This window comes from Echinops telfairi, unplaced genomic scaffold, assembly GCF_000313985.2.
Source record: "Echinops telfairi isolate 266 unplaced genomic scaffold, ASM31398v2 ScPeMD7_8;HRSCAF=38, whole genome shotgun sequence".
Lineage (NCBI taxonomy): Eukaryota > Metazoa > Chordata > Mammalia > Afrosoricida > Tenrecidae > Echinops > Echinops telfairi.
The window spans coordinates 11,740,453-11,752,807 of NW_022103905.1; the positions used below are offsets into that span (position 1 = coordinate 11,740,453).

A 12,355-nucleotide genomic window follows, 5' to 3' on the forward strand; every position below is an offset into this window, starting at 1 on the left:
GAGACCTAGTAGGAAGGGGTACAGTAAAAAGGGTAGAACTGGAGCAGAAAATCTGACACCTTCATTCTAAGACACAGAGAATATCCGATCATAGAAGTCCCTGGTACACAGGACCAAACTACTGACATTTTTACTTGCTAAATTCTCATTGGTTGGGTGTGTGAGTGAGAGAAGAGCAACAGAGACAGAGAGAGACTGTGGGTAATCACAGCAAACTGGAAAAATACAAAGGGTGATGAGCAATACCCAATTGCCCAAGCATTTATCCAAAGATCTCCCCTACTCTGCAGAAGTCTTCTTGTTACCCTCTGATGTTAGCTGTTTTTCTTTGTTCTTTTCTAATCCGACTTGGGCTTTTCATTGGGGCTACATTTTAGTGATACTCTCTTATACCTGACTGAAGATGTTTGTATGCATGCTCCTTAATTTAAAAATGAATTTTTTGAGTGTAGTAGTAGCTTCCTAGAGCACTAGGGATGCTGTGGCAGAGTAACACAACATGGAAGTCTTTAAACATCAGAAATATATTATTTCACTGCTCTGGAGGTTAAAGTTAAAATTCAGGGTGTTGGCAGGGCCATGCTCTCTCTTAATGCTTTATGAGAAGGACATCTTTTTGGTCTTCCAGCCTCTGATAGCCCCAAGCATCCTTTGGTTTGTAAATACATCTTCAGCTGGCCATCTATTCAGTCTGTCGCTAGAGCTCTGCTCAGATTAGCATCATCAGATAGTGTCCACTCTACTCCCATACAGCCTCATGTTCATTTCACTGATCACATCTTAAAAGACCTTATTTCCAAACAAGGTCATTTTCACATGCACCTGGCTTTAGAACTTCAACATACCTTTTGGGGGACCATAATTCAATCTGTAACAGTGAGATTGTACTATTTCAATTGAAAAAAAAAATCTATTCCCACAAATGATCTTTGTCTTAACTACAGGTCAGAGGTAATCCCTTTCCTCTAGGAAAACCTACCTCCAATTCCATGTGTGGTTCAAACAAGTCCACCCTTTGCAGGAGGGCATTGCGGTGACACATCCTCCTTTGCCACTTCTCCCAAGGCCTTGAAGTTACCAAGGCAATAGGGGTTGGGACAGGTGTTTGCACAGGAGGATAGATACTGGCCGAGGAGGCATCTGCTCTGATAGTCAATGTCCTCGCTATGTGACAGCTCTGCCACATCCATGTCACACGTTTCTTTACACTTCATCCGACTTGTTCACACTCAGGAGCCTTGATGAATCAATTAGCAACAATTTCTTGTTGATCACCCATCCCTTGGCATCAAACCAGACACTCTTTTGACAAGGATTGACTTTTACCATCCATGTTGGAAACTGTCCAAGGAATGGATCAAAATTCAACCAAATGTGTGGACAAGAGCATCGTGATGATGATGAAGAAGGACCACCAGCATTTCAGATGATGAGAACGAGATCGCCATCGTTCATTGCCATGTGGCAAGGTGCCAGGAGTGACTGCCACTTGCTGTACTTTTGACTTTGGGGAATGGCGATCCCCTGCTGACCTGAGCTTCATCATTAGTAAAGTGGAAATAAGAATATCCAGTGTCATGCTTCCCTCCCGGGGTTGTTGATTGAAGCTCTAAGGGCCGCTGTGAAATAGCACTTTTGCCCAAACAGTGAGGTGCTAGACAAGTGCAGAGCATTTGGTATAAGCATCTTCGTGAAACAGAAACTTGAATGCAACCAATGACCAATCCAACAATACTACATTGACTCGAAGAAACTGTCGGAAAGACTGGTACTTTTTTTTTTTTAATACATTACATGTAGCATGCCCAGATAGAATGAAATCCCATGAAGACAATAGTCTGGAAAGGATGACTCTTAACTAGTTTTGTAAAACAAACAAACAAACAAACAAACCCAATGTTTAAGTGAAATCACCTGCAAGAAGTTGTTTTATTAAAACCTGTCCAAAGGCTGATGGCATTCTGGTCATCCTGAAATCCATAGGAAATATTTAAATACTTGATTATTAAAAATTTCAAGTACAGAGAAGAAGGTATATTACTGTGAATACCCATATACTCGCACTCATATTTTCCATTAACATTTAATTTTACCTATCATATCCCTCGCCTATTTTTCATTCACCAGGTCATCTTATTGTGTTAATGCATTATGTATTAAGTTGAAAACATCAGCACACTTATCCCAGAGCAGAGAATCCAGAAATAGGCCCACATATGTATGGGCAATTGATGTGTGACAAAGGTACAAAAGTTATTTGGAGGAGAAAGCGTAGTCCTTTTAATAGCGGTGCTGAAATGAATGGATATCCACATGCAAAAACATGCAAACCAAGCAAACCAAAACCTTTGATGCAAATTTTGCATCCTGTACAGAAATTAATCAAAATGGATCACGACTCAAATTGTAAGGGCTAAAACCATAAACTTTTTGAAAGACATCATCGGAGAAAAACTTTGTCACCTTGGGTTAAGTAAAGATCTCTTAGATACCACGTCAAAATCACAATTCATAAAATAACCCATAAATGGGATTCTTTTAAAATGAAAAACTACTCTTTGAAAGACACTGTTAGAAAATGAAAACACAAGCAGAGGCAGGAAGAAAATATTTGCAAATCATGTGTCTCACAAAGAACTATAGAGAGTATATATCCCATACTATAAAAACGCTTAAAATTCAACACCGTGAAAACAAGAAATCCACTTCAAAACTTAGCAAAAGATCTTACTATGCATTTTGCCAAAGAAGACAAACCATAGGATGGTAGATAAGTATAGGAAGAAATGTTTAGCATTTGTCGTGAGGGAATTTCAAATGAAAACAACAGAGAGAATATTGCACACCTATTAAAATAATTGAAACCCCCCTTTTCCCTACTCAAAACAGCTGAATCACACAAGCGCTGGTGAGGCTAGAGAGCAAAGGGAACTCTCATTCACTCCTGGTGGAAACGTCAAATGGTGCCGCACTCTCGGAGACGTTCTGGCAGTTTCTTACAAAGACAAGACTTTCTACCCCTGTCAAAAGCAAAAGATATAGCGTCTGCGGTCTTAAACACTTGAAGGTAAACAAGCGGCCATCTCGCTCAGAAGCAACAAAGCCCACATGGAAGAAGCACACCAGCCTGTGTGATCATGAGGTGTCAAAGGGATCAGGTATCAGGTGTCAAAAAACAAAAAATCATATCATGGTGAGTGAGGGGTAGTGCAGATTGGGGAACCAAAGCCTTACAGGCATCCCCTCACAGAAGGGTCTCGGGGAGGAGATGAGTCAGTCCGGGTGCAAGGTAGCAACAATGAAACATATAACTTTCCTCTAGTTCCTAAATGCTTCCTCACACCCCACTTCCAGGATCCCAATTCAACCTTATAAATCTGGCTAGACCAGAGGATGTACACTGGTCCAGATAGGAACTGGAAACACGGGAATCCAGATGAACCCTTCAGGACCAGTGCTGAGAGTGGTGATACTGGGAGGGTGGAAGGAATGGGATGAAAAGGGGTAACAGATTACATGAATCCACATATAACCTCGTTCCTGGGGGATGGACAACAGAAAAGTGGGTGAAGGGAGACATCGAACAGTGTAAGATATGACAAAATAATAATAATTTATAAATTATCAAGGGCTCATGAGGGAGGAGAGAGCGGGGAGGGAGGGGAAAAGATGAGGAGCCGATACCAAGGGCTCCAGCAGAAAGCAAATGTTTTGAGACTGATGATGGCAACACATGTACAAATGCGCTTGACGTAATTGATGGATGTATGGATTGTAATAAGAGTTGTATCAGCCCCCAGTAAAATGATTTTTTTTAAAAGTTACAGTTTGGGAAACCCACTCAGGGCAGTTCTACTGTCCTATAGGGTCCGTATGAGTCAGCATTGATTTGATGGCAGGGAGTCCGGTTTGCTTTACAAAGGAAAACACAATCTTGCCACACTTAGCAATTATGCTTGTAGGCATTTGCCCAACTGCTTTGAAACTTATGTCCACACAAAAACCTACATGTAAACACTGGCAGGAGACTTATCTATAATAATTAAAAGTAACAATCAACCAACATGTCCTTTTAAAGGAGAATGGATAACCCTATGCTGATGCATCTATTCAATGGGATATTATTTAGTGATTAAGTGGAAGTGAGTCACTATATCACACAACATGGATATATCATGAATACATTTTACTTCGACTCAAAAGGCTGCGTCCTGCTCAAGTCCATTCATTTGGCAATCTGAACAACACGGAGAGGTTAAGGAGGTCGTGGGTACGAGGCTAGTAAGTGTTGGAGCGGGCACGGTGGTTTAAACAAATCCGTGAATATAATCATTCATTCATATAACATCCGGAGGGTGGTCAAGGATGTGAATGTCGAGTGGGTGGCTGCTAACCCCTGAGGGACATGGAGAGACAAAAACAGGTCTGCTGAAAGCACTGTGCTATACAGCTCTGAGCACTGGCAGGCAGCTGGGGGGAAGAGGAGACCAGGGCAGCCACCAGTCCAATTTGGCAGGCAGCCGAGCAGAGAGGTGTGACTTGATTTTTAGCAAGAGTGGTTCACAGGCAGCCTGAGAAATGCTTAAGTCAGTGCTCCGTGGTGGTGTCCCTGGGGGGTGGGTGTGTGTACCAGGTGACCCTGTCAGAGGGTGTCCGATGCCACAATATGTAGTGTTTCAGCAGAAAGTTATTACTTTCGAAAAACATAACTACAGTCAGAAAAACCGAAAGATGTTTCCTAAGCCCAGTAGCTTACGTGTATCAGTAGGCTAAAGCTATGCTCATTTACTTTCGAACTTTCTAGTGCATTCTGGTGAGAGCTGTCATTATTGTCCAGTTTCAGTGACTTTTCAGATCATGTGGTTTTCAAATCACTGCTGCTCTTGTTGCTGCCCTAGTTTGAATAATCGCTGCTTTTGTCAAACTTTCTGGTGGTGTAGCTATAGTACTGTGCTACATAATATTTGTGAACCGATTAGCTAGAACTTTTAAAATTTGACAATTAAGTAGTAATTAAAGGAAAAGAAAGAGAGAAATGTAAAAAGACGTTTATTCTGTAGAATGTAACACGTTAGAATGTTTTGAACGATATGACACATAATGTAATTCAAAGTAGAATGACTTAGACAACTATTTTTGTTAGTATCCATATAATCTAAGGAATATTACCTTTAATCAATTTATAACTGCGCTCACATTATTCAATGATTAAAATGGATAATAATCATTACTAGTGATTATGTAAGGTCTGGTACGGGACAGGGTTCAGGAGGGCAATGTGGCTCCCAGGATCTTCAGAGATAAGAACCACGTGAGGCTTGGATCAGGAGGTCCTGAAAGCAAGGGTCCTGGGCAGGTTTCAGTCTTCATGCCTAACTTCCCATACAGGTGAGGGCAGTAGCGATGCTCACTGACACTAGCAGAGCTGCGCTGTTCCCATGTAATACCCAGCACTTTCCAGAGAACTCTGAAACAGAGTTCCTCCTAACAAGGGAAAATGTGTGCAACTCAGTCTAGGGAGACTATAAGTCCCTCATGTGCAAAGCCCAAGCCACCCATGGCCAGTAAATGCTGACTCCAGGTTCCTGGAGAGAGGTAGAAGACTCCGCCTATGCTCAAGGCCCACACAATTTAAGGAGATCAAATCCTGGTCTGCATTTGAGAGAAACATATAGGTACATCCTTCATTTTCTTGCCCTCACTCGGGTTTACCTGTCTGAACAATTTTTTTTAAAAAAGAGAAACGACATGTCATCAGGGTGTGGACTAACATTCTATTATTCTTCTCCAAGAATGAATTTCTGGAATAGGGACCTTTTCTGGTACATCACGTGGGACTGCTACCCACAAGTCTGTGGTTCAAACTCACTAGGAGGAAGATGAGTCTGTCTACTCTTATAAATAATTTTGTTTTGGAAACACTTTTTGGAGTTGCTCTGACTCAGAATTGACTCCGTGGCAGTGGGTTTGATATGTTGTTCTGTTTTAATATAAGAATTTTATTCTTTCCCCTATTAGGGATCCTGGTAAGCCCTTGATGAACTCCTTAGACAAAGAACCCCCTTTTTGTCTGACTCTCAGCTTGATGTCTGGTGACCCACTCTTCTTTTAATGAAATCTTTCAACTTGTGCCTCCTGGTCATCAACATGCCATAGCAAGACCCTTCTGCAAAGAAAAAAAACCCTATTTCTTTGAGCCTGAGCTCCGAGATTATGTGCAGTTCAGACATCAATGTCCTCCAACTAACCTTGAATCCAAGACTTACCAGGGAGCTCCCCATTATCAGAGCCACGCCTCTCCTTAGCCCATTTTTCAAGCAAAGGATGCATCTAGAGGGCATCTGGGAGGACAGGACCCAGCTGGTTCCCCACTTCGTGATAGAGGAAGGTTAGAGGTCTAGAGGAAGGGGTGGGCAGGAAGAAGTCAGAATCCCCGAAGTATAAAGAAATGAAAGACTCAGATCCCCCCAATTCAGAGAACCCAAGGTAATTTCATCCAGAGACCTTGAGCTGCTCTTTTACTGCAAAGGCAATGAATTCCTGTCTATTTCTCTAGAAAGCAGTTGGCTAATAAGGTAAGTCAAAGACCTGTACCTTGAGCAACAACATTGGCACAGGCATTTGGCTAGCATCAGATTTAACTTTCCAGTCTTTTGAAGGGTGTTCCTATTCTGCCTCCTGGGTAGAGCTTTGGACACCTGGATGTGCTCCCATGAATTTTCTCCTCTTTCACTCCTCAAGCTCAGCACTTTGTTTTCATCTGAGCCATAGAATGAGATCACTGCAAGGTCAGTGGTGATTTCCACAACTACCTATTTCCCCTGAGACACCCGCTTCATGCTTCATGATATCTAGGCTTCACTCAACATAATTGCCCACCATCTCTTCTTTAAACTGCCTCCTTCCTTGGTTTCCTCGTTTCCATTTGACCTTAGCTTTTCTGTCACCTCCCTGCTCTACTTCCTTTGTGCCCGTCTTCTTCCAATAATTGAGTCCCTTGCACAAGACTTAGGTCTCGGGTGAGCAAAATGCCTTGCATCAGGTTGGGTTACTGGGTATCCAGAGATTTGGGGAATTGGGGAAGGGGACCTTCCAATAAGAGATAAAATGGCATGCAGAATAATGGGAGATCAATTTTATTTTCACTTCTTTTTCAGCTGAGAAACGACATGTCTGACAGTTTGTTATTTCAATATGGTATGAAATAGCTGATTTATCTTCTGTTAAGAACAGATCTGGCAGCTAACGTTGTATAGTGTTTATTTTCTTAAAAAGAAATATATCACAGCAAAGCCTCTTTAAAGCATGGGTATCAGGGGACATAAAAGTCTCTATCCTTATTGAGTGACCACTTTATATGTAGTTATATTTTAAGAGATGGGATAACCCTATGGTAAATCTGTATCAACAGAATAACAGGACATGCTATAACACAGTTCCCCTGGAAAATAAACTATGGTATACTTGGTTTAAGATACACCAGGGTGATTTCTAGTATCATTTTCTCTATGAATGCTGTTAATGCTAACTATTAGGATCCCTCTCTGTCTCTCCAATGAAGTTTCCCACAGCTGTATCAAAACTGAAAGCAAATGACATTTGTGCTGAGACTCAATAACCTTTTAATTCACTGAATTAAGGATTTCCCAATTAGAGGCTAAAGGCAGATCTAGGAAAAGAAAAGTGTGAGTATTTACTTTCTGTTTAAGGACTTTTTAGATTCAAAGATATTGGAACGGATAACACCACAAAATTAGTTTTCACTGTGATGGCCAGGGGAAGGTTTCTGCTGTTGCTAGGATAGACCACCCTATCACAGCTGATCTTGACGGTGAAAATTGGTGCCTTAATTTCCCAGTGGTCCGTGCTGCTTCTGACTTAGGCCTCATTCTGGTTAATCACACTGTCATTCTCACTGCAGACTGCCTTTTGACATCTTCATCTGCAAAAGGATCCTGCAGCCAAGACTCAGTATGTGAAGTCAATTCAACGTCTCTCCAGTGGTCAAGACCTCCTCAACGGGCTTGGGACCTGGTACTGAGGCGAGAGAAAAGGAGCAGAGGGTGAGCATGCACCCCACATGGAAGCCAGGTTGAAGGGAAAACAGTATTTCTCTGTGTGTGTGTGGAGCAATGAGTGGGAGCCAGAGATGAATCAAATTATGAATGAGTGGGAGCCAGAGATGAATCAAATTATGAATCTTATTATGCAAAGTTAAAGCCTGCCATCACCACTGCCAGTTATTTCCAGGGAAGTATTTCTGATTAAAAAAAAAAAAGAAATCTTTCACTTATTTAAATATAGAAGGCTTGAATTGAAATAGGAAAGTCAGATGTATTGTGTTTGAAAACCTAACTTTTATTGACCTCTATGTTATGTTTTTCAGCAGTGAATGTGTATATTCGAGGAGTCCCTGGGTGGTATTTATGGTTACTAACTGAAAACACGGAGGGTCCAGTCCACCCATAGATGGGTCCAGTCCATCTATAGGGTCCAGTCCACCTATAGATGGCTTAGAAAGAAGGCCTGGTGATCTACTTCCTAAAAGTCAGCCACTGCACAGACCATGAAGCACCGTTCTTCCGTCATGCACACGGGGTGACCATGAGTCTGAATTGACTTATAGCAACTAGTATACAGGTGTACTGTACATAAAATCATGACGTGGGACATTGTATGATTCCCTACAGCAATAGAGACTCATCCAAAGCATTTTCATATTAGCAGGTATTTGTTCTGATAGTCAAAAATGTCAATAATATGGGGCATCCAGGGATCCCGCTGGCTGCGACCAAACCAAAAGATATAATTCAGAGACTTGGGTGAGGGACCCAAGCTGGAAAGTTAGGGAACCATTTTAACGGCTTCTTGGCCATCTCCCTCAAATTAGGAAGCAGACACGATCTACCTTTCTCTGAGGGCCTTTGAACATTCTTAGACTTACTGAAAAGGCCATTCAATTCCTTCTTCCTGTTGCCATCGTTGTTTTATAAACGGTTTGGGGAAATTACCTATCTGGAATCAGAAAGAAATATGGCTTCACACCCTAATTCAGAACGTGACCCTGAGCAAGTCACTTAACCTCTCTCAAGACGTCAGCAGAATGTGTCATGGAGGCTGTGTGTGCTCAGAGATTTGGTTCCCGCTGTCACCCTTCAGGTCTGGAAATGAATTCTCTAGTGGCTCCAGCTGGGCAAACAATAGAGAGGGCTGCAGGTGAACAGCGGGAACGCCTCAGATGAAGCAACCCTTCAAGAGCAGCAGGGCAGCCTTTGCTCCAGAACAAAGGTCAGGAAGAAGGGAGGGTTAGGAAAGAAGAAGAGATGGGAACAGGAAACATAGAGGGGCGTTGGGATAGATGCTGTTACATGGTGGGGACTGCAGTCGGTTTCCGAATAAATGAGTGGGCATTGTTGCGTGGAAAGCTGATTTGCTCTGTAAGCTTTCGCTGAATTCGCAATAAATGATTTTTTTTAAAGTTTATTCCAGACAAAAATATGTGATCAAATCACTGGAGCCTAACCATGGTGATATTTAATATTTCTACTTATTCACCTGTCATCTTCCCCCAACTCCTAATTACCTTTCATCTCTGAGAGAAACCTCAGAGAAAGAAATGGTTCCACCTTAAGCAATGTCCGCTAGGCCAATATAAAAGGGCAGCTTCATTGGGCCCTATGGGACTGCAAAAGGCCTGTATGGGGCTACCCATTTCTTCTCCAGAAACTTTCATCCTCTAGCTTCCAAACCAAGAATACTGTCAAGGACACGTATTCGTCATACTTACTGGATGCATTCTGTGGAGTCCTGGAACATTCCTGATCGTCTTTCATGCGCCCATCATGTTCTAAGACGTAGGTACTGTTACCTGTCATCCTAAGATGCAGAGGAGGAAACGAACCTCAACAGAAGCAAAGTAATCCTGTAGGTTGAAGAACAAAATCTGATGAAAACCCAACCCCCCCCACCTCCCGCACTTCCTGTATGTGGTCTTTCCCCTTCCCACCTGGCAAAGGGACACCTTGTCAGAATTCAGTAACTCTTGAACCTCTCCTGACCCGTCGTTTATGCTACAGGCACTGGCAGCAGGCACAGTCGCCATAACCATCTCATTCTGTTTAATAGGAAGCTAATTAACCCATACAGAGTTTTCTTGTTGAATCTTAATGAGCCTTGCCTCTGATGGAGAGGACATGGGGCACTGGCTGTGAATAGACTTCACCACACAGTGGGTCCCTCCCAGCCACTTGTCCTCCTTCCTTATTGCTCTATTGATTGGCCCCTTTCATTTACAAAGAATGCAGCCCTTAAAGAAGAAGATAAATGGCTGCAAGTGTCTGCCCTGACCCCCTTCCTTCCCACTATTGACTGAAGAAACCTGAAATACTTGGGGTGGGGCCAAGGGCTAGCTACACCTTCCTCTATACAAAAACTTGGAGTCAAAATGAACTGAGGAGAAGCAATCAAGGCACATTCAGAGCAGTGACTGCCTCTTTCTTTGCAAGAAGTCGAGGAAACATCTCCGTGTTGCCTTTTCATTTCTATAAGCCAGATGGGTCGCTCATGTGTAGGGAAAAGGAGACAGCTCAGGATCTTGTTCAACTTTGTTAAAATGAGCAGGCGAGTAAATCTAAAAAGTACTACTAAAGAAAAGGTGATATTCCCTGTGGCAGTTACATAATCTGTCAACTTGCGAAGGGGTGGAGTCTAGCCTGTCAATCAGGCCCCAACTTGATGACCTCATTTGGAGGCGCAAAGGAGATAAATAGCTCACTGGAGGCTAGATACATTCTCTCCCTGCAAGACATTCCTGGTGACAAACCACATTGAGCTGTGCTGATGGCAGCCAGCACCCTGGAGCTAGGGGAGCCACATAGAGACCCCTGCCAGCACTGAGGTACTTCCACCACGACTTGACCCACTAGACTTTCCACCCACTGGCCTGTGATTTTCCTGCATTCGGCATCATTGCATGTGTTACATGAGTCTGAAGAGGAATTTATAGATTGGCATCAGACATATGGGCTAATATCAGACTTATGGACTTGATCTGGACTGGGCTGAGATATCTTTTCCATAGACAATTGCTCTTTCTATAAAGCTCTTTCCAATACATCTATGAGTGACTCTGGCTTTGTTTCTCTAGTCTACCCAGACTAACACATTCCTCTCCATCAGACCAACTCTACCTGCACCATCGGCTTTCTGTCTTTGGAAAGGTCTGACAAGTCCTCAGAAGGCATGCATGGATGTTGGTCCCTTTCTGGTGCATGGCCCAGTGCAACATTTAGCTGATGTTGTTTGGAGATGAGCCCTGGTGACATCGTGATTACCCTGTGTGCTGCTCACTTCAAGGTTCCCAGTTTGAAAAGATGAGGCTTTCTATTCCTAGAGAAAGTTACAGTCTTGGAAACCCACATGGGGCTAAAATACCGTGTCCTACAGGGGGGAGCTATGAGTCTGAATCCACTTGATGGCAGTGAGAGAGTTTGAATTGGAGGTAATCATTAATTTCTAATTTGTCATGACCTCCAAAATAGTATTCATCGTATGCTGATGAGGGTTTGCATACTGGTGAACGGGGCCAAAAATAGTGAAGAAAGGCCGTTTTCAGCCATGATGGGAAGCAGTCCCTTCAGAAACAGCATATGGAGCGAAAGAGCTGAGCTCATTACAGAACTTTCAGTCATGAGCCCCTTGTCCCAGCTCACTCTCTGTGTTGTTTATCTTTGCGTTAGCGTCATAACTAAATATCTGGCCTAGAAGGAATCTGTTCTTCACAGACACACATTTTATCAATGAGAGACAATCCCGCACACAGGCTGCTTCTAGCTCACCATGTGTTCTCACGATCAATGCCAGTCAGGTGCACAGGGTTTGCGTTTTCAGTACATCCCACCCGGGTGCTCTCCGGATTTCAATCCATAGGTTCCCTCCAGAACAAACCCCATGGACTCTTTACAAGCCACGTATTCCAAACAGACGTACAACTGGGCATTGGCTTTTATTTTAAGCTTAGAGAAGATACTCTTATTCTTTCTGTAGCGGATGCTGGCAGCGATGACTGGGCCAAGTGTTCTGGATCAACCAAGACATCTAAAACAGCACCAGTCACCTAGACGGGAAATAAGCACAGTCATTTCACCTGCACATTTCAGAACGGGGTCCAATGCTTGTGACTGCCTTGCTGCAGCACACATACAGCATAGAGGAGGCTTTCTTCTGCACCTTTCTGTTTTAAGAGATTCGATTATAATAGGAAAAATAATGCTCTCTTGTTTAGTACTTGTCTACCTATACTACATATATTTACTTATGTGCCAAATAGACAACTGCAAAACCGAACTTGCTGCCC

The 12,355-nt window shown here is 42.8% G+C and overlaps 1 long non-coding RNA gene across 1 annotated transcript in view; it reads left to right on the forward strand.

Annotated features, from left to right (window-relative positions):
* Nucleotides 1–6,701: 6,701 nt before the first annotated feature.
* The window catches only part of LOC123521276, an 11,064-nt gene continuing 5,410 nt past the window's right edge, over nt 6,702–12,355 (forward strand). The window contains exons 1-2 of the long non-coding RNA XR_006679746.1: nt 6,702–6,788; nt 7,922–8,063. This is a non-coding gene — a long non-coding RNA (uncharacterized LOC123521276). The remainder of the gene's footprint in view (nt 6,789–7,921; nt 8,064–12,355) is intronic.